Genomic DNA, 20053 nt, shown 5'->3' on the forward strand with positions numbered 1-20053 from the left:
TTATTTTGAAGTGGCAGCTGGAGAAAAAAAAAAAAAAAAAACCCAGGATGGGGCATTTGCCTCTGATAGTTAACAAGGGCCAAGTTTCTTTTAATGCTGCCAACTCAAGCAGACTCAGTGAGGCTTGTGCTGCAAGCTGCTGTTAACAGTGGGATTCAGCTCATACTGGCGAGTCTGGCCAAGGTCCATTTTGTCTCTGCACAGAGGGGAGCACTTCAGAGCAAATGAGGGCTTATTCTCTGCCATGGCAAGATTAATCTGCTATGTATTCGCTCATGTTCATGATCAAGAATCTTGAAAAGAAGGTTGTCTTTTGTCCTAAAGAGAGCTATTTGATTGAAAGCATTCACAAATACCCAGTGTAGTCATTGTTTATCTTGAAAACAGGAAAATCGTCACGTGAAGCTGTAACGGAGGAACACAGAATAAGGACAGTGCATAAGTGCTGGAGATGGAGTGACTGTTTCCACTCTTGCCCACTGTCATCCATTGTCCACACGGCAGCCAGAATGAGAATGAGGCTAGGAAAAAAATTGACATCAGGGAGTTCCTGGTGGTCCAGTGGCTAAGATGCCATGCTCCCAATGCCTGGGTTCGATCCCTGGTTGGGAACTAGATCCTCCATGCTGCAACTAAGACTCAACACAGCCAAATAAATAAATTTCTTTCTAAAATTGAGCTAAAAAATATTTTACTTTCTTAGTGGCTTTCACAATGGCCTGTAAATTCCTACAAAGTCTAGCCTTAGATGCATATCTGAGTCCATCTCCTACATCTAGATTCTTCAACAATAAATTACAAAGAAAGAGTGGGAGGGAGAACTCTTAAGTTTGAAGAAACTTAAGAAACCTATAAAGCGCATGCAATGTGCGCATTCTGGTTGGACTCTGAATTGAATAAAACTATAACAAATTATGAGGCAGTTGGAGTGACTTGAACATGGATAGGATACTTGTATCAAGAATTGTTCATTTTTCAACTATAATAATGGTATTGTGATTATGGGTTTTTTTTTTTAAAGAGCTCTTTATTACTATATCTGTGACTGTCTTGAAAATAATCTAATGAGTTGAGGAGGAGTGTGGCAGTAAAGATAAAACCAGATTTCTATGAGGAGATGATTGCTGAAGTTGGATGTTGAGTACATGGGATTTTTAAGCTATTCTTTCTACTTTTCCTACAGTCCTTGATTTTCCAGTCCACTTGCCTTTTTTTTTTTTTCTGCCATGTGGCTTGTAGGATCTTAGTTCTCTTACCAGGGATTGAACCCTTGCTTCGTGCGCCCTGCAATGAAAGTGCAGAGGCTCCTCCACTTGCCATTTCTATTAGTTATCTCCAAACCCAGGGCACTATCATTGTTCTCTTTACTGATTCTGAAACTAAGGAACCCTGTTGAGACTTCCCCTGGTGGTCCGGTGGTTAAGAATCTGCCTCGCAATGCAAGGGACTTGGGTTTGAAACTAAGATCCCATATGCTGTGGAGCAACTAAACCCAAGCACCTCAACTAATGAGCCTGAGAGCCACGGTTAGAGAGTCCGCACTGCTGCAATGAAAGATCCCATGTGCTGTGGCTAAGCCCAGTGTGGCCAAATAAGTAAATAAATAAATATTTTAAAAAAAAAAACAAAGCCAAACCTGTTGATTGAGATTGCTGCAAATTTCTACCTGATCCTTTAACTTTTTCCCTGAGGTTCTCCAAAGCTTATGTGGGTGACATTCTCAGGCCCTTAGATCTTGTGACTTCTCTACTCTAACTGAAGACCAGTCTTCCATTTCACCTTTGAAGACCGAGGCCACCCAGCATGAGATCTCTCACTTCCTCTTTGCCTTCTGAAAGCCTTTCTTTCACTGAATTTTCTTGACATTTACCATGCTTCATTCCTGGATAAATTTTATGCTGGATTGTTATTATTTGACTGATCTACTATGTGTACTATTTGTCCATTTCAAACATAATTCAGATGGGATCAAAATCCAGAATTCAATGACAGAAAGTATATATCATTACAAAAATCTCTCTTCATACTCATATATGCAGACTTTTATCAAAGGTCTTAAAACTTTCTCTTCTATAGCAGATGTGGAGATAGTCACAAGACAGTCCCCAAAGGTGAATACATTTGGGTAATTGCATCTGGAAAAACTCAGTAAGAGAACAAAACCAGTTTGCACAATGAGGAAGGATCTTTGAATTTAAGCTTTTTTGTTAATATGGTTCCAATATTAATTTACCTCTTGATTTAGAAATCATGTTTCAGGACTTCCTTGATGGTTGAGACGCCATGTTTCCAGTGCAGGGGGTGGAGGTTCAATTGCTGGTTGGGGAACTAGGGCCCTACATACTATGCAGAGAGGCCAATAAATAAATAAATACTTTTGTTAAAAAGAAATCATGGTTCAAGGTTGGTATTTTCGAGTTGGTACTTTAAGATTTCTATAAGCATCTAAAACAACAATCCTTTTCCTCCTGAAAAGAAAGCAAGGTTGTAACTTGTCTTATGTTCATCTTTGTATCACCCATGCTTAGCACATAGATGATCAAAATGTATTAGCTGAATTAATTAATATATGATCAGCTTGCATATTTACCTTTTCTCTTTATTCATTTAACTAATATTTATCAGTAACCTCCCATGTGCTATGAAAGATCTTATCACATGATCACCCAGGGAAAGAGCTGCTTGTTGTGTTTCAGTCAATAAGTCATGTCCAACTCTTTGTGACCCCATGGACTGCAGCTCGCCTGGCACCTCTGTTCTCCACTACCTCCCAGAGTTTGCTCCGTTGAGTTGATGATGCTGTCTAACCAACTGAGAGCTGGAGCTGGAGGGATATGCATATATGAAGGTATGAAGAAACTTGGTGTCTGGGAAACAGAAACAAGGAAGTATGGCTGGAATGTGGCAACACTTTGGGAGAGAAGTAGGACAGGGGGTCAGATATGTAACCAGAGGTCAAATCTTGTGAGGCTTTATAGGTCATTGTAAGGACTTTATGTTTGAAGAGCAATGGAAAGCCATCAGAAAAGCAAAATATTATGGTCTGATTTTTTTTTTCTAGCCCTACTCTCATTCTTACCACTGTGCAGACCATGGGTTGTAAGTGGACAAGAGTGGAAACAGTCAGCGTTCTTGCTGTCTCCAGTACTTAGGCACCGTCCTTACTTTTCTGTACCCCAGTTCTGATTTCACATGATCATATTCATCTCAGGATGAACCTGAGACCTAGAGAGGGAGATCAGGATGCTTAACCATATCTAACACTTAAGTCAGGGGTGAAAGAAATGCCAGAGGTGGCAAGAAGAGATAAAATAAAAAGCAAGTATATCTCTTCCCGTTAGTCTTTAATGTGGTTGAATCCCTTTAAATCAATAACTAGTTTATGAACAGTCCCAAATATCATAATTCTGTAAATACACAGATATACATAAAAAGATGTTCGTTGCAGCATTATCTGTGGTAGTAGGAAAAATTCAAAACAGATTCAGTAACTTTCAAGATAAAGTTGGTTAGATGAGTAACGGTACACACAGTGACTAAGCACAGAGCACACACACTCATAAATGTGATGGAATACCATGCCACAATTAAAAACAATGAAAGAGATCCATCCATAATGACACAGAATTGTACCCACGATCTATTTTTGAATGGAAAAAGGCAATGTCAAAATATGACTTCATGTTGTGAAAATAATAATGAGTCAGTGTTTAATAGGATTTGCACGGAGAATGGTGCTTCTCAGGAAAGCCTAACCTGAGCTCCCTCTTTAAAATTGCACCCACCCATCTTGCCTTCTTAACCTTCTTTGCCCTGTTTTGCTTGCCTTTTTTTTTTTTCCCTCCATAGCCCTTACCATCTTCTAATGTATCATATAACTTAAATATTTGTTGCCTTTCTCCCTCTGGAATGTAACATCTATGAGAACAAAAGTATTTGTTTATTTTGCTCATGGATGTCCAAGAATCTAGCTAGGGCATTGCCTGGCATATGTACGTGCTAAATTGCTTTAGTTGTGTCCAACTCTTTGCAACCCCATGGACAGTATCCTGCCAGGCTCCTCTGGCCCATGGGATTCTCCAGGCAAGAGTACTCGGAATGGGTTGCCATGCCCTTCTCCAGGGGATCTTCCTGACCCAGGGGTTGAACCCATGACTCTTATGTCTCCGGCATTGGCAGGTGGCTTCTTTGCAACTAGTGCCACCCTGGAACCCTGGGGCACTCAATAAATATTTGTTGAGTAGTCAATGAAAGGAAGGATTCCAGGGGAGTAGGAAAAGGGGGGCTGTGGGAACTTTATGCTTTATACATTTTTAATTGCTAGAATATTTTATGATTATACAAATATTTTACCTTTAAGATATATTTAAAATGATGTTTAACTGAATTACAAATTCTGTACTTAGTTTTGAAAAGTAGAGTATCATTGGTCCTTCTAGCTAGAACTCTAATTTTCACATCATAGGAAAATGAAGGATGTGTTCTACATGAGTCATGGCCATCAGCAAGAACCTTGCCCAAGAGTAAACGTGATTAACTGCAGAGCCCATGCTTTAACTGTGTAGAGGAAAACTTAGTTTACTCCTAAGTGTCTTCATCCTGTATAAATGTCCATGGATTTATGTCTTTCTCCTTTGACCATTCACTCCTTGAGTGCCAGAGTGAATCTCAGTTTTAAATTCCTCTAGACATAGCTCGAGATTCCCAGGTGGCTCAGTGTCCGCCTACCAATGGCAGGAGATGTGAGTTCGATCCCTTGGTCAGGAAGATCTCCTGGAGAAGGAAATGGTAACCCATTCCAGTACTCTTACCTGGGAAATCCCATGGACAGACAGGCCTGGCAGGCTACAGTCTATGGGGTCGTAAAAGAGTTGTATATGACTGAGCAATTAAACAAGAAGAAGGCAGAGCTCAGATCTCATCTCTTTCTTGAAATGTCTGACTGACATGTCACGATCTTTAAGTAATCTGTCATTCTTTATATATGTACAGTGAATACAGAGCATGAATTTTCCTAGATAATCCAGGTTTCAAATTCTTAGACCATTTTTCTTCCCAAACTTCTCAAAATGTCCTAAATTCCCGGATTTCGGTATCCAAGCTATGTCTCCTATACATCTCAGTGGTTCTGAGGAGAGGCACAGAAATACGGCGTAAGTTTTACAGCAGGAGACAGAATGACATCTTGGAAAGAATGTAATCTCTGAAGTGAGATCCCTGGAATCCTTGACTTGGTCCTTTACTGGCATCATCTTGAGTGACTCTGAGTATCTGTTTTCTTTTCTTTATTCCCAGGGACTGTAAAATCTAGTCTGAAGCAAAGTTGTGAGAATTAAATGAAATCATGTACATAAACCAGCTTCTTCAGTGTCTAGCACATAGAAGATGCTTAATAAACGGCATCTTTTACTATTTATTAAGAAAGGCAGTAATAGAAGGATAGCAGTTTACTCCTGCTACGAGTTCTTGTTTCTCTGTACTATTTTCCTATCTGGGCATTTTTTTTCTCTTGAGGACCTGCTGCTCAAGGAAGCTTTAATTTTTTTATATTATTTATTGTGCCTAAAACAGCAATGGACATAATAAATGCATTATTGATTGAATAAAGCAAAACCAGATGTTTGGTCTCTGAGTTTGGGCATTAGAATTTATCACAAGGTCCTGCTATATAGCACACAGAACTATATTCAATATCCTGTGATAAATAATAATGAAAACATATGAAAACATATATGTATGTATGGCTGAATCACCTTGCTGTACAGCAGAAATTAACGCAACATTGTATTAAGTCAACTATACTTCAATAAAATAAAATTTTTAAAAAAAGAACTAATATTGAACTGCTAGCATTAACAGTGTTTGTGGGACATCAACATATATATAGTTTTGAAATTAGCAAAAGTGAAAGTTACTTGCACAGTTGTGTCCAACTCTTTGCAATTCCAGGGACTGTAGCCTGCCTGGCTCCTCTGTCCATGGAATTTTCCAGGCAAGACTACTGGAGCGGTTTGTCATTTCCTTCTCCAGGGAATCTTCCCCGCCCAGGGATTGAACCTGGGTCTCCTGCATTGCCAACTGAGCCACTAAGGAAGTCCTTTCAAATTAGAATAATTATTAAACACATATTTATTGAGTGCCCAATATGTGCCAAGTGCTGTGCTAGGTACAAGAGAGGAGTGAAAGTTGGAAAGAAGAAAAATTTCAATTACTGGTTAACACTGCGATAAATGATATCCATACTTCCATTATTTTTGTTACTATAAATAGTAGCAGTTTTATCCCTTTGCTGCAGTTCTGTCATGTTTGGTATTAAGACCAAGTTACTTGACATTGTATGTGCTTGGCATTAAAAACAGGATAAGAATTCTCTTTTCAAAGGGGGCATAGTTAACTGTTAGACTCTCTGCCAAAGCAATTTTTCCTCCCTTCCTTTAACCTCCCAAGGAGACAATCGGTTACATTCTAAGCAGATGCTTGCTTAGGGAGTGGGCAGCGAGCCCTGCGTGGGCAGCCTGCTCGTTTAATTTTAAGCAAGATCTTTGTGCTTTTTATTATATTAATTAGTGCCTTGGCAAGGTAGAATGGGATTTTTAAACCAGCGGGGGGTTTGCTGATCCCTTAATTTGCAGTTTGTGATGGCTCTTTTGTTTTTGTTTTGTTTAATCTTTCCACTCATTAAACCCTTCAATCTAGCCTTAGTAACTCTCTGTAATGCTAGAGCTTGGGGAAGTGATGTGGAAAGATGGATGGTGGCGGTGCAGCAGCTACGGTTACTTTAGGCACTTAAGTATTTAACTACAGGAATGAGCTCTGAGAGAGACGTCGCCACATTGTATGTGCTTTTCAGGGAAGTATAGAAAAATTCATCAATCTTTTATTCAAGTTTTAGATGGTGCAAATAAAAAGCACTTGATTCAGACATCCTGCATTGGGGAAGAGACTGAGGGAAAAGCATCAGCCAGGAATGTTTTATTTGCGGATTTGTGTAATTGAATGTTGAGAGTTGCTTTAACAACAATGTTGAGAATGAACTGCTAATCTTCTCACCACTGTTTGAGGGCAAAGATTCTCATTCTGTTACTGTATCTCATTCTCATCAGACCCATCTTAATTTCATGCCTCATTCTCAAATTCTATATGAATCTCCTTTCTTTCTCCCAGGGCAGGCTGGATCCATGGCTTTGCAGGGAAAACGACAAGGCCAGCTCTTGCACCCCTCTGTCCAACACCTATAAAAATGGAAGAAATTGTTTATTAAAAATATTTGGAAGTGGGGTTTGGGGGAGAATGGATACGTGTATATGTATATGTCTGAGTCCTTTCGCTGTTCACTTGAAACCACCACAACATTGTTAATTGGCTATACTCCAATACAAAATAAAAAGTTTAAAGCTTGGGAAAAAAATTTCAGCACAAAAATATTTGTGCTTGAAAATTCAAACTTAAAAATAAAATATGGGGCCTTGGTGTGGGACAGAAGTGCTAAGGAGTTCTTGCCAGGAAATTTTGAGAATCAAGACGTGATGAAGTAGTGTTTAATTCAGCAGTGTTAAGAAAACATCTCATTTAAAAACAGGTTTCTTTTATGTTTTCTTAAATATTGTTGTTGTTCAGTTCCTAAGTCGTGTCCTACTCTGCAGCCACATGGACTGTAGTATTCCAGGCTTCTCTGTCCTTCACTAGCTCCCTGGGTTTGCTCAAATTCATGTCCATTGAGTCAATGATGCTATTCATATCTAACCATCTCATCTTCTGCCACCCACTTCTTTTGCCATCAATCTTTCCTACTATCATAGTCTTTTCCAATGAGTCAGCTCTTTGCATCAGGTGGCCAAATTCAGGTTCATCATCAGTCCTTCCAATGAATATTCTGAGTTGATTTCCTTTAGCACCGACTGGCTTGATCTTCTTGCAGTCCAAGGGACTCTCAAGTGTCTTCTCCAGCATCACAATTCCCACACATCAATGCTTTGGCACTCAGCCTTCTTTGTTAAATTCCCAGTGGGATAGGTAAATTCATGCAAAAAAAAACCCATAACCAAAGTTCTTCCAAAATTAATGTAATTTTTACTTTGCAAAAACTATTACTCATGGGATTTCCTTGGAGGCCTAGTGGCTAAGACTCTGTGCTCCCAACGAAGGTGGCCTGGGTTCCATCCCTGGTTGGGGAACTAGATTCCACATGCTGGAACCAAGAGTTAACATGCTGCAGTTAAAGATCCTGCAGGCCACAACTAAGGTCCAGCGCAGCCAAATATATAAGTAAATATGTAAAATTACTACTCTTCTGAGGGAATCCATTTGTAACTGCTGAGTAGGCAGTAAAATGCAATGGCAATCTTATCCTCCTTTCCCAACCGTGAGACCATGGCAGATGCTTGGCAACCACTGGGACCCTTAAATAAGTAAACAAATACATTCTTTAGGAAAAAAAGATCTGAATACGAAGAGTTATTACTTAAATCATTTAATATAAAATAGTCAAATTATAAATAAACACATAGTATAGACTCCAAGTTCTGTTATGAAAAAACATTAGACACAGTATCTAAAATTGATTCAACAGCTTCTTTTTGCATTCTCTTTTTATTTGTTTTTCTAAGGAAGTGATGCTTGAAAGGGTACCTGTCACATTTTTTGAAGTGTTCCTTCACTGATAATGAGAAATGTGTGGTTTTGAAAACTATGACTGAGACTTTTGAGCATCTTAAAGAATGTCTAGGTTCTGAAAAGTGTAATTATTTTGGAAATGTCGTAGTGTTAAGTGTTTTGTGGAAGACTTATGTAAGGTGTTTGTACTGTGTCTGAATTTTTTATTTTTATGGGACATGATCTAGAATAGATAAGAAATAGTAATGACACTTTTTCTTAGAAGGTATGTTTTCATTATAGTTTAACTTCCCTTTAATTTTATTATGCAGTGTTTATTACGGTTGGTTAGAGATCAGTGACTTGTTGACTATTATAAGGTTGTTGTTGTTTTGTCCCTCAGTAGTGCACAACTCTTTTGTGACCCATGGACAGAGGAGCGTGCTGGGCTTTCGTGGGACTTTTCCAGGTAAGGAAACTGGAGTGGGTTGCCATTTCCTGCTCAGAGGATATTCCCTACCCAAGGATCAAACCTGCGTCTCCTGCAAGTATCCTGCTTTGCAGGCAGATTCTCTACTACTACTACTGGAAGCCACTGGGTATCTGTGTGGCTTATCATCTTACAGAGGAAGAATTTTATCTAGAAAGTGACAGCAGTTTCTGTCACGCAATAGTCCCTCAAACTTCTTTGAATATCCTTGTAAGGAAATAAAATGGCATAGAAATATGGACAAAAACAAATGATCTTCAAAGCCAGATAAACCAAAGCCTTGAATTTAGGCTCCATAACACACTGGCTGTCTTGTTTTGAACAAGTTACTTAACCTCTTTTAACCTCAATTTTCCAATCTATAAAATGGGAATTATAATAATACCTACATCTTAGGCTTGTTGTATGGGAGACAGGAAAAACTACACATAAAAGTGCTTAGCACATTGCCTGGTACATAGTGATACTAGAATTGGATGACTACAATTATTTCTTCGAAGACTGTCACTTTATAAAGATAGACCTCTGTCGTTTTAGGAAACAAAGACACATCTCTTTCTTATATACAATGTGATCTCATTGAAAGTTCATAGAGTGTTATGCTGAGTGAAAATCATAGATTAGGAATCAGATTCAAGATCCTATAGATAGGTAAAGAAGATAATGCTTTCCAAGTTTCAGCAGAACAAACAGAGTTCAGTGGGAGGGATCTGAAAAGAGACACAAAAACATACCAAACTAGACTGTAGGATGGAAAAAATAACAGTTCACAGCACAGTGAAAAAAGAGCACAGCCTCTGTTGCCAGTCTACTTGGGTTCAAATTCCAGCTTTACTACATTAGTAATGTGATATGGGGCAAGTTACTTAACCTATCTGTGCCTCAGTTTCTTCTAAAATGAGATACATAAAAATACCTAAAAGAGCTGTTGAGATGACTCCCAGAATGAATATTCATTAAGTGCTCAGCACAGTGCCTAGCATATAGTAAAATCTATGTAGATATTTGTTCAATACATAAATGTGATAGTTTTCTTATTACATTAAAACAACTCCATGGACTTCCCTGGTGGTACAGTGGATAGGAATCTGCCTGCCAATAGAGGGGACTTGAGTTTGATCTCTAGTCTGGCAAGATTCCACATACCTCGGAGCAACTAAAACCTGTGTGCCACAACTACTGAGCCTACCCTCTGGAGCCTGCATGCCATGAATACTGAGGCCTGCAAGGGTAACTTCATATGAAGAGAGGGGCTTCCCTGGTGGTTCAGATGGTAAACTGAAAAGCATCTGCCTGCAATATGGGAGACCAGGGTTAGATCCCTGGATTGGGAAGATCCTCTGGAGAAGGAAATGGCACCACTCCAGTACTCTTGCCTGGGAAATCCCATGGATGGAGGAGCCTGGCAGGCTACAGTCCATGGGGTCACAAAGAGTCAGATATGACTGAGTGACTTCAGTTTCAGTATGAAGAGAATCTCAGAAGATACCTGTAATATAAACAAAGCTCACTTTTGCATTTTCACTACTTCCCCTATTTTCTTCTTCTTCTTTTTTTAAATGGATATTTATTTTGATCCATTTAGTTGTGGGAGAGGAAACCTAAGTCATTTATCTTTTCCAAGCTTTTTTTTTTGGTGTGTGAACTTGTTTTGCTGGACACATAATTTGCTATTCAGCCTTAATGCTTTCACCAGTACTTTTGGGCTGAACAATAAGGGCATGGAAAAGTTACTGAAGAAGTGGTCTTTGAGGGGCTTTTATTTATTCCTCCAGTTCAGATGACCATAGGGACCAATACAAACAGAGTATGCTGGGACCAAGATTGTCAGCGAGCCTCTACCACCGAAAGCTGGCCTGCTTTTAAGCTTGGAAGCATTTCATTTTAGATGAGGCCATAACTGATCTCTACTTTATAGCAGGAAGCTATGATTCTTGATAAAGATCTGCTTGTTGCTCTATGCATCATTATCATAGGCTGTGAAGTCATGTTTGGGGAAAAGCAGTTCTTTTTCTGGGAACATTTTATTGGATAGTGGTTTGATCTTTTATTTTTTTGAAGCTGTGGGACTAGTATGGAAAAGACCCTGATGCTGGAAAAGATTGGGGGCAAGAGGATAGGGGGACGACAGAGGATGAGCTGGTTGGACGGCATCACTGAATCAATGGGCATGAGTTTGAGAAAACTCTAGAGATAGTGGAGGACAGAGGAGCCTGGCATGCTGCAGTCCCTGGGGTTGCAAAGAGCTGGACATGACTGAGCAACTGAACAGCAACAGTGGGATAAATTCTAATTAAAAATACTTTTATTTACTAAAACTCAATTTGTTTTTCCTAATATCTAATTTTTTGTTTACTGATCAAAACAGTTTCAAATCTGGTAATTATAAATGAAGAACAATCTTGTGAACTAAGAAGGAACTTTCTTGTACCAGGGAATCCTCTCTGCCCAGTACTATGGGACCGTAAAATGAGTAAGTTGGCTGAAACCATGCACAGCAATCTTCAATAGGAAGAACTGCAAATATTCTGTGACTTTCTGTCAAAACATTAAAAAGTTTAACTGTTGGTTATGAATGTTTAAGAAAATAGAAAAATAGTAAAACTAATATTTATTTAGTGTATTACGATTTAATACATTAAGCATATTGAGAATTTAAATGTTTGTAAAAAACTGATCACAAATCATTTGAATAGTGCTTGCTTTCTTATTGCAGAACTTACAATATGGAATGAGCAACTTTTCTGTGCTTTGGCTTATTCTCATATTTTTTTGTAAGTTTGGATCAGCTTCCAAAATTTTATTCTTTGTGCTTTCAGTGTTGTCAAATATCTTTGAGAGTTGTGTTAATGTAAAGTTTTTTTGCTATTGTCTTTTCCCTTGGAACATCTTTATCCTTTTTATTACAACTGCTTTCTTCATTTATGTCAATAAGTTTGCCTTCACTAAATTTCCTTTCTAGCTGCACATATAATGTCAACATTCCCATGGCCCACAGTTTCTTTATAACTCCATTTATGTTCAATTTGAATTTTATATCTAGCAATATTACTTTTTGTTTATTTGTTGTACTTTCATCTTTCTTCTTCCCTCATAGCTCAGTCAGTAAAGAATATGCCTGCAATGCAGGAGACCCAGGTTCAATTCCTGGGTCGGGAAGATCCTCTGGAGAAGGAAATGGCTCCCCACTTCAGTATTCCTGCCCGGAGAATCCCATGGACAGAGAAGCCCGGCAGGCTACCATCCATGGGATCACAAGAGTCAGACACAACTTAGTGACTAAACCACCACCATCTTTCTTAGCCAATTCCCTCTTTCAAAGATTCGTTTTTGAAAGATGTCACAGGGGTTTATTACTAGGAGATAAGAGAGGACCACATAGCTGCATTTTTGCTGTATAAGTGTGAACTAAATTGCAGGTATGCAATGCCCAATTACTGACAACCTTCAAAAGAAGTGACTTGATTGCTTACTGATCATGTGTACATCAATTACTTAAACAGTGATTTGTCGATTAAAAAGCAAGCAGTAAAGTTGGTACTCTATGTAATTATACTCAACTACTGTACCAGGTTGCTGGAGAAGACTCTTGAGACTCCCTTGGACTGCAAGGAGATTAAAGCAGTCAGCCCTAAAGGAAATCAACCCTGAATATTCATTGGAAGGACTGTTGCTGAAGCCTAAGCTCCAATACTTTGGCCACCTGATGCGAAAAGCCAACTCATTGGGATAGATCCTGATGCTGGGAAAGATTGAAGGCAAAAGGAGAAGGGGGGTGGGTGGGTGGCAGAGGATGAGATGGTAAGATAGCCATCACTAACTCAATGGACATGAATTTGAACAAACTCCAGGACATAGAGGAGGACAGAAGAGCATGCTACCGTCCATGGGATCACAAAGAGTTGGACACAACTATCGACTGAACAACAACAAACTATACAGGGTAACAGAGTTTGAACCCATGTTGTTGGATGATGGTGTTATTTAGCTATCCTGTGGTAACTGAATTTTGTGAGTATCAGAATCATGCAAAGACAAGACTAACTTGTCTTGCGTATAATTTGTGTGTTTTCTGTAGTATAATTTGAGGGATATTAAAGAAATGGCTCTTAATATATTGCCCGAGTGATAATTCTAGAACACTTATTTGACTGCAACATTCCACTGCTGAAGATCCTTGAGTGACATTTTTGTACATGGGTGCATGCTAAGTTGCTTCAGTCATGTCTGACTCTTCTCGACCCTATGGACTTTAGCCTGCCAAGCTTCTCTGTCCGTGGGTTTTCCCAGATAAGAATACTGGAGTGGGTTGCCACTTCCTTCTCCAGGGATCTTCCCAATCCAGGGACTGAACCTGCATCTCCTGCATTGGTAGGTGAGTTCTTTACCACTAGTGCCATCTGGGAGATTTTTGTACAAGACTGTGAAAATGACCACAATCCTTCATCTTCCTTGTAGCCAGGCCCTTTACAGGATGACTTTTCAACTCCTCCCATTAAGATGTGAAATCTGTTTCCCCTCTCCTTGAATCTTGTGTGACTATGTGACTTGCTTCGGCCAATAAGTTGCAGCAATGTTCTGCTAGTAATTTGTATGTTTCCTCTCACTCTCTTGAGATCCTCCTCTCTACTGTGTACACACATGGGCAAACATAATCAGGAAAGGACTGTCCAACTAAATTTACACCAAAGTGCTCATACACAGAATTATGAGCTAAGTAAACACAGTAATTACCCTATGTATGAACAAGTTCTGTTCTGAGAGCACATTCATTAGTTAGTCCAATTCGTTTGTAAGTCTAACAAAATTAGCTTAGGTACCCAAGTAGTACAATCGGCTATATAGTACTACATTGCAATAGGTTTATAATACTTTTCACATAAATAATACATAAAAAGTGAATAAAAATAAAGAAAATGTTTTTAATCTTACAGTACAGTACTTTGAAAATTACAGTAGTGCAGTACAACAGTTGGCATACAAGAACTGGCATTGAGTGAACAGGCAAGAAGATTTACTGACTGGAGGAGGGAGAGGAGGTGGGAGATGGCAGAGCTGAAGGATCGTCAGCAAAAGAGATGGAGGGCAAGCTCCAGCCTCAAATATTTTCATTTTTGTTTCTATGGTCCCCTCTTGGCGCTTCTTAGCAGTACCAGCTACATCACTGGTCTTTGACTCTTGCTTCCGGACATCCTGAGCTTGAAATAAAGATACTGTACTACTGTGCTCTATATAGTACTGTGCAATAAAGTACACAAAAGCAAGGCCACTTGTAGAGGATTCACGCATGTGACAATGTATGCCAGACAGGTGAACTAACTCACATGATTGGACATGTGGAAGGACATTTGGATCTTTGAAAGTTTGCAGCTTGAAGGTTTGCGTATAGGGGACTTGCTATATCTCTTTTTTAAGTCATTAAGCTTTGGAGTAGTTTGTTACATACAGATACATAGCTAAATATCCCCTTGCTTATGGGATCAGTTCTAACCACAAGGCCTCCCAGTCATGACTTGGACAACCCTAGCAAACAGAATTTCCCACCTGTAACAGTAACTTTCTCTACTTTTGTGTAATATGAGATGAAAATCAAAACAAACCAAAAATAGCTGGTGCTGATAATTGCTGGGTATTTTTTTCTTTTTAAAACATCTTTCCTTCACTTAAGCTTTGTGAAGAGAAAAATTTGTAAAACAAGCAATTCAGTCTTATATTCAAATAAGACTTGCTCAAGCAGAAAATGTATACTCCATTATTTAATTTATATTAACATTTTCTTGCCATATAATAGGTGGGGTACATAACCCCCATATTAATATTAGGGTTAATGTGATTTTAAAATAAATTCAAGACATTTACACTACATGGAGCTGTGGGCCTGACTTTGAGATTATTCTTTGATTAAACTATAAACATCAACCTAATCAGGTTAAAAATAATGTTCCTGGTCTTATTATGACAGTCTATACTACTGATAATGTAATTTATGTGGTCATTCTATACAACTTACTGTAGGTACATCTTACTGATTAGCACTGTTTTTGAAAGTTATTTCTTTAAAATTACTGAAATCTATTACCCTGCAGTTTCTATTCATTGGACCCAATTTTGCTTCTTAGGGATATATAAAACAGTCTAAATCTCTCTTCCACATGGATGCTCTTCAAATATGTAAAGATAGCAATTGTGTGCCTCATGAATCCTTGCCTCTTCATTCTATTTCTAATACTGACGTGTAATTTTCTCCCAGGATTCTTGTCTTTTCCATTTCACCTAGTTATTCCTCCCCATTGGTTAGAGTTTGTCTCAGAGTAGCAATTCCCCTAGTCACCTCCTTCACATGATGCTACTGTTGAGCAAAGTCTGAAAATTTTTGGATCACTGCTTTTCAGCTGATTCAAATACAGCAATTTTATAAACTGCACTATGAAGGCAGCATCCTTTCTTTTTCTCCATCTCGTCTGTGAGAGCAGAGACTCTAGAAATAATCCTGAAACTGTTTTGAGGACAGAAAAAAGTTAGAAGAGGTTGCTTTTGTTCAGTTGCCAAGTCATGTCCATCTCTTGGCAACCCCATGGACAGTAGCACAGCCGGACACCTGTCCTGCTTCCCAGGCTGCACTAGAGGTAAAGAACCCGCCTGCCAATGCAGGAGACATAAGACACGCAGGTTCAGTCCCTGAGCTGGGAAGATTTCCCGGAAGAGGGCACAGCAACCCACTCCAGTGTTCTTGCCTGGAGAATGCCATGGACAGAGCCTGGCAGGCTATAGTCCATGAGGTCGCAAAGAGTCAGACACAACTGAAGTGACTTAGGACGCACATCCTCTCTCCCAGAGTTTGCTCAAATTCATGTCCATTGAGTCAGTGATGCTGTCTACCCATCTCATCCTCTGCCACCCTCTTCTTTTGCATTCAATCTTTCCCAGCATCAGGGTCTTTTCCAATGAGCTGGCTCTTCACATCAGGTGGCCAAAGTATTTGAGCTTCAGCTTCAGCATCAGTCAGCAAATTTGAGAAACTCAGCAGCGGCCACAGGACTAGATAAGGCTAGAGCTCAAGCATGAATAATTACATTTGTTAGGCAGAAGTTGAGACTATTCTAGAATTGTTTTTATCCAGTGTTCTTATTTTCAGCTCAGTTCAGTCACTCAGTCGTGTCCGACTCTTTGCGACCCCGTGGACTGCAGCACACCAGGCTTCCCTGTCCATCACTAACTCCCAGAGCTTGCTCAAGCTTATGTCCATCAAATCAGTGATGCCATCCAACCATTTCATCCTCTGTTGTCCCCTTCTCCTCCTGCCTTCAATCTTTCCCAGCCTCAGGGTCTTTTCCAATGTGTCAGTTCTTTGCATCAGGTGGCCAAAAGTATTGCAATTCTTGTTTTAGGTGGATTTTTATCCTTGGAGAATGACTTGTTTTACCTCACATCTTGCTTATGTTTATTTAATGTTGCTGTTTGAGCCTCTAAGGCCATTTGTTGTTGTTCAGTTGCTCAGTCATGTCTGACTCTTTGCGACCCCATGAACTGCAGCACCCCGGGAGCTCAGGAGGGAAAGAAAGCTGCCATCTAGCAGCTGTCAGACTGCAGCCATTCCCTAAGGTGAGCCCTGAGGATAGGAGATCAGGATGTGAAAACATGCTACTGGCTTCAGATAGCTAGGTGGAATCTAGAAAAATGGTACAGATGAAAATATTTACAGGGCAGGAATATAGATGCAGATGTGCAGAACGGACTTGTGGACACAGCGGGGGAAAGGGAGGGTAGGACCAGTTGGGAGATTAGGATTAGATTAGGTAGGGAGGTACCCTACCATGTGTAAAACAGATAGCTAGTGGAAACCTGCGCGAGCTCAGCTCGGTGCTCTGTGATGACCTTGAGAGGTGGGATGGGGTGAGGGGGAGGGAGGCCCAGGAGGGGCGGGATATGTGAATAGATAAAGCTGATTCACTTGGTCATTGTACTGCAGAAACTAACACAACATTGTAAAGCAATTATACTTCAATACAAGAAGAGAGACCAGGATCAGAAGGGTTACTTAATCATTGTTATTTCCTTCTTGCTAAAAAGGCCATTTGAAGCCCCGAGGCTCTTCTCTTCTGGGAAAGGATGTTACATAGTCTCTGAAAGAAAATCTCCATTTGATGCACATTATTAAGTTTGAGTTCCCTGTAGCTCAGACAGTAAAGAATCTGCCTGCAATGCAGGCGACCTGGGTTCGATCTCCAGATTGGGAAAATCCCCCTGGAGAAGGAAATAGCTTCTCCTCCTGGAGAAGAAAACCCACTCCAGTATTCTTGCCTGGAGAATCCCATGGACAGAGGAGCCTGGTAGGTTACAGTCCATGGGGTCGCAAAGAGTAGGACATGACTGAGCGACTAACACAATGCTACTCGGTAAGTGAGAGGGAGGACAAACTATTAATGAGATATGCGGCTAAGAATGGATTGTAAGGAAATCCAGTTTTTCCCATTTGTATCATTAATCCCTGGTGGGAGGAAAGGAGGTTTCCTCCTTTTTGTTTATTCCATTATCTCTCTTTCTTGGAGAATCTTTGTGTTTTACTTATTTTGTCAAAATTTAGATGAAGGAATTTAAAAGATAGTACTCTTTTACTGCAAATACTTTGAGAATTTACTGAGTCATTTTTCTGGCCCAGTAGTAGATTCATTCCAGATGGAGCTTTAAAGAGGTTTTTTTTTTTTTTTTTTTTTTTTGCTCAAGGTTTATATAATAATAAAACAAAAATTGCTAAGTCAGAAGATTCTGTTTAAAGCACATGTTTTCTCTCTCGCTCTATCTCTCTCTCGACTCCCATCTCTCTCTGTTTTTAATGCTCTAGAGATATTTAACATTGTTTCTGCTCCCTTTTTTTGTACACCACCAAGTTTACACCACTTTCCTTTTAGGAAGCAAGAGATGATGAGTACAAATTCTGCCAAATAACTCTGAGTTCCCTTGCAAACAAGACTTCCATGACAGGTAGAAATGGTGAAGAGAAGGCAGATCAGAACCTCATGCCTATTTAATGATATACTGTAGACCCACTGCCCAAATTGCTTGAGGCCTTTTCTGATTTCATTCTTTAAAAAAATTTTTCGCTGAAGTATAATTGATTTACAATGTTGTACTAACTTTTTCTGTACAGCAATGACTCAGATATACGTGCTTTACAGTAGAACCTTGTTGTGTATCCATCCTCTATGTAACAGTTTGCCTCTGCTAATCCCAAACTCCCCCCAAGTACGAAATGCTTCACAAATTTTTGTGTCAGCCTTGTGCAGGAGCCATGTTAATCTTCTCTGTGTCATTTCAATTTTAATTTATGAGCTGCCAAAGCAATGATCCTTCCTGATTTGTTTTTGATCCACAGTCATGGACCAGTACTTATTTTCTTAGGTGACTTACTCCTTTGCTCTGCCTTCAGATTCAAAAGATGAGTGTTTGAACTGTTAGGTAGTTAGAATAGGAAAAAAGAGTCCAAAATGGCGGTGGCTAAAAGACAAAGAAGGGAAAAGCCCTCGAAAATGGAACAAAGGAAGGTCCGAGGACCGGAATGAGGACCTCAGGTAAAACAAACCGCCCTCCTGGTTAGCCCAATTTACATAGGTCAGGCTCAAGGGGAGGAGAAAAAAACGTATAAAAAGAGAAGCCAAAATTGAGCTGGAGGCTTCTCTTCTTTTTGCTCCTTTTGGTTCAGCCTGCCCTCACACCTGGAGGATGTATTTTCCTTTACTTTCTAAATAAAACCAAGCTATAACACTAGTCCGTCCACTGCTTCAAATTCTTGCTGCAGCAAGACAGAATCGACGAAATGACACACTCCCCGACAGAACTAACTGGAGAAGTCTGCTTTTTTGCTGTTAACTAAAATAGGTTTATTGAGCAATTATTTTTATATTTCACTGCATACTTTTTGACAACTGCTCTAAGCAGCATCAATTTTTAACCATTTCCCTTTTTATGATTTAAATTTTTTTATCAGAGAAATACATATACTCAGATTTTAACATGGCTTGCTGTGAAGAGAGGTGAAAAGAAAAGGAGAAAAGGAAAGATATAAGCATCTGAATGCAGAGTTCCAAAGAATAGCAAGATGAGATAAGAAAGCCTTATTCAGTGATCAATGCAAAGAAATAGAGGAAAACAACAGAATGGGAAAGACTAGAGATCTCTTTAAGAAAATTAGAGATACCAAGGGAATATTTCATGCAAAGATGGGCTCGATAAAGGACAGAAATGGTCTGGACCTAACAGAAGCAGAAGATATTAAGAGGTGGCAAGAATACGCGAAAGAACTGTACAAAAAAGGTCTTCACGACCCAGATAATCATGATGATGTGATCACTCATCTAGAGCCAGACATCTTGGAATGTGAAGTCAAGTGCCTTAGAAAGCATCACTACGAACAAAGCTAGTGGAGGTGATGGAATTCCAGTGGAGCTGTTTCAAATCCTGAAAGATGATGCTGTGAAAGTGCTGCACTCAATATGCCAGCAAATTTGGAAAACTCAGCAGTGGCCACAGGACTGGAAAAGGTCAGTTTTCATTCCAATCCCAAAGAAAGGCAATGCCAAAGAACGCTCAGACTACCGCACAATTGCACTCATCTCACATGCTAGTAAAGTAATGCTCAAAATTCTTCAAGCCAGGCTTCAGCAATACGTGAACCGTGAACTCCCTGATGTTCAAGCTGGTTTTAGAAAAGGCAGAGGAACCAGAGATCAAATTGCCAACATCTGCTGGATCATGGAAAAAGCAAGAGAGTTCCAGAAACACATCTATTTCTGCTTTATTGACTATGCCAATGGCTTTGACTGTGTGGATCACAATAAATTGTGGAAAATTCTGAGAGAGATGGGAATACCAGACCACCTAACCTGCCTCTTGAGAAATCTGTATGCAGGTCAGGAAGCAACAGTTAAAATTGGACATGGAACAACAGACTGGTTCCAAATAGGAAAAGGAGTG

The 20053-nt window shown here is 39.5% G+C and overlaps 1 non-coding gene across 1 annotated transcript; it reads right to left on the reverse strand.

The window, feature by feature from the left end:
• Window positions 1-18321: 18321 nt before the first annotated feature.
• Window positions 18322-18424, reverse strand: LOC114115433 (U6 spliceosomal RNA). Its single transcript, XR_003589776.2, has one exon. It is a non-coding gene; the product is annotated as a U6 spliceosomal RNA (small nuclear RNA).
• Window positions 18425-20053: the final 1629 nt, after the last annotated feature.

Source organism: Ovis aries, chromosome 6 (genome assembly GCF_016772045.2).
Source record: "Ovis aries strain OAR_USU_Benz2616 breed Rambouillet chromosome 6, ARS-UI_Ramb_v3.0, whole genome shotgun sequence".
Lineage (NCBI taxonomy): Eukaryota > Metazoa > Chordata > Mammalia > Artiodactyla > Bovidae > Ovis > Ovis aries.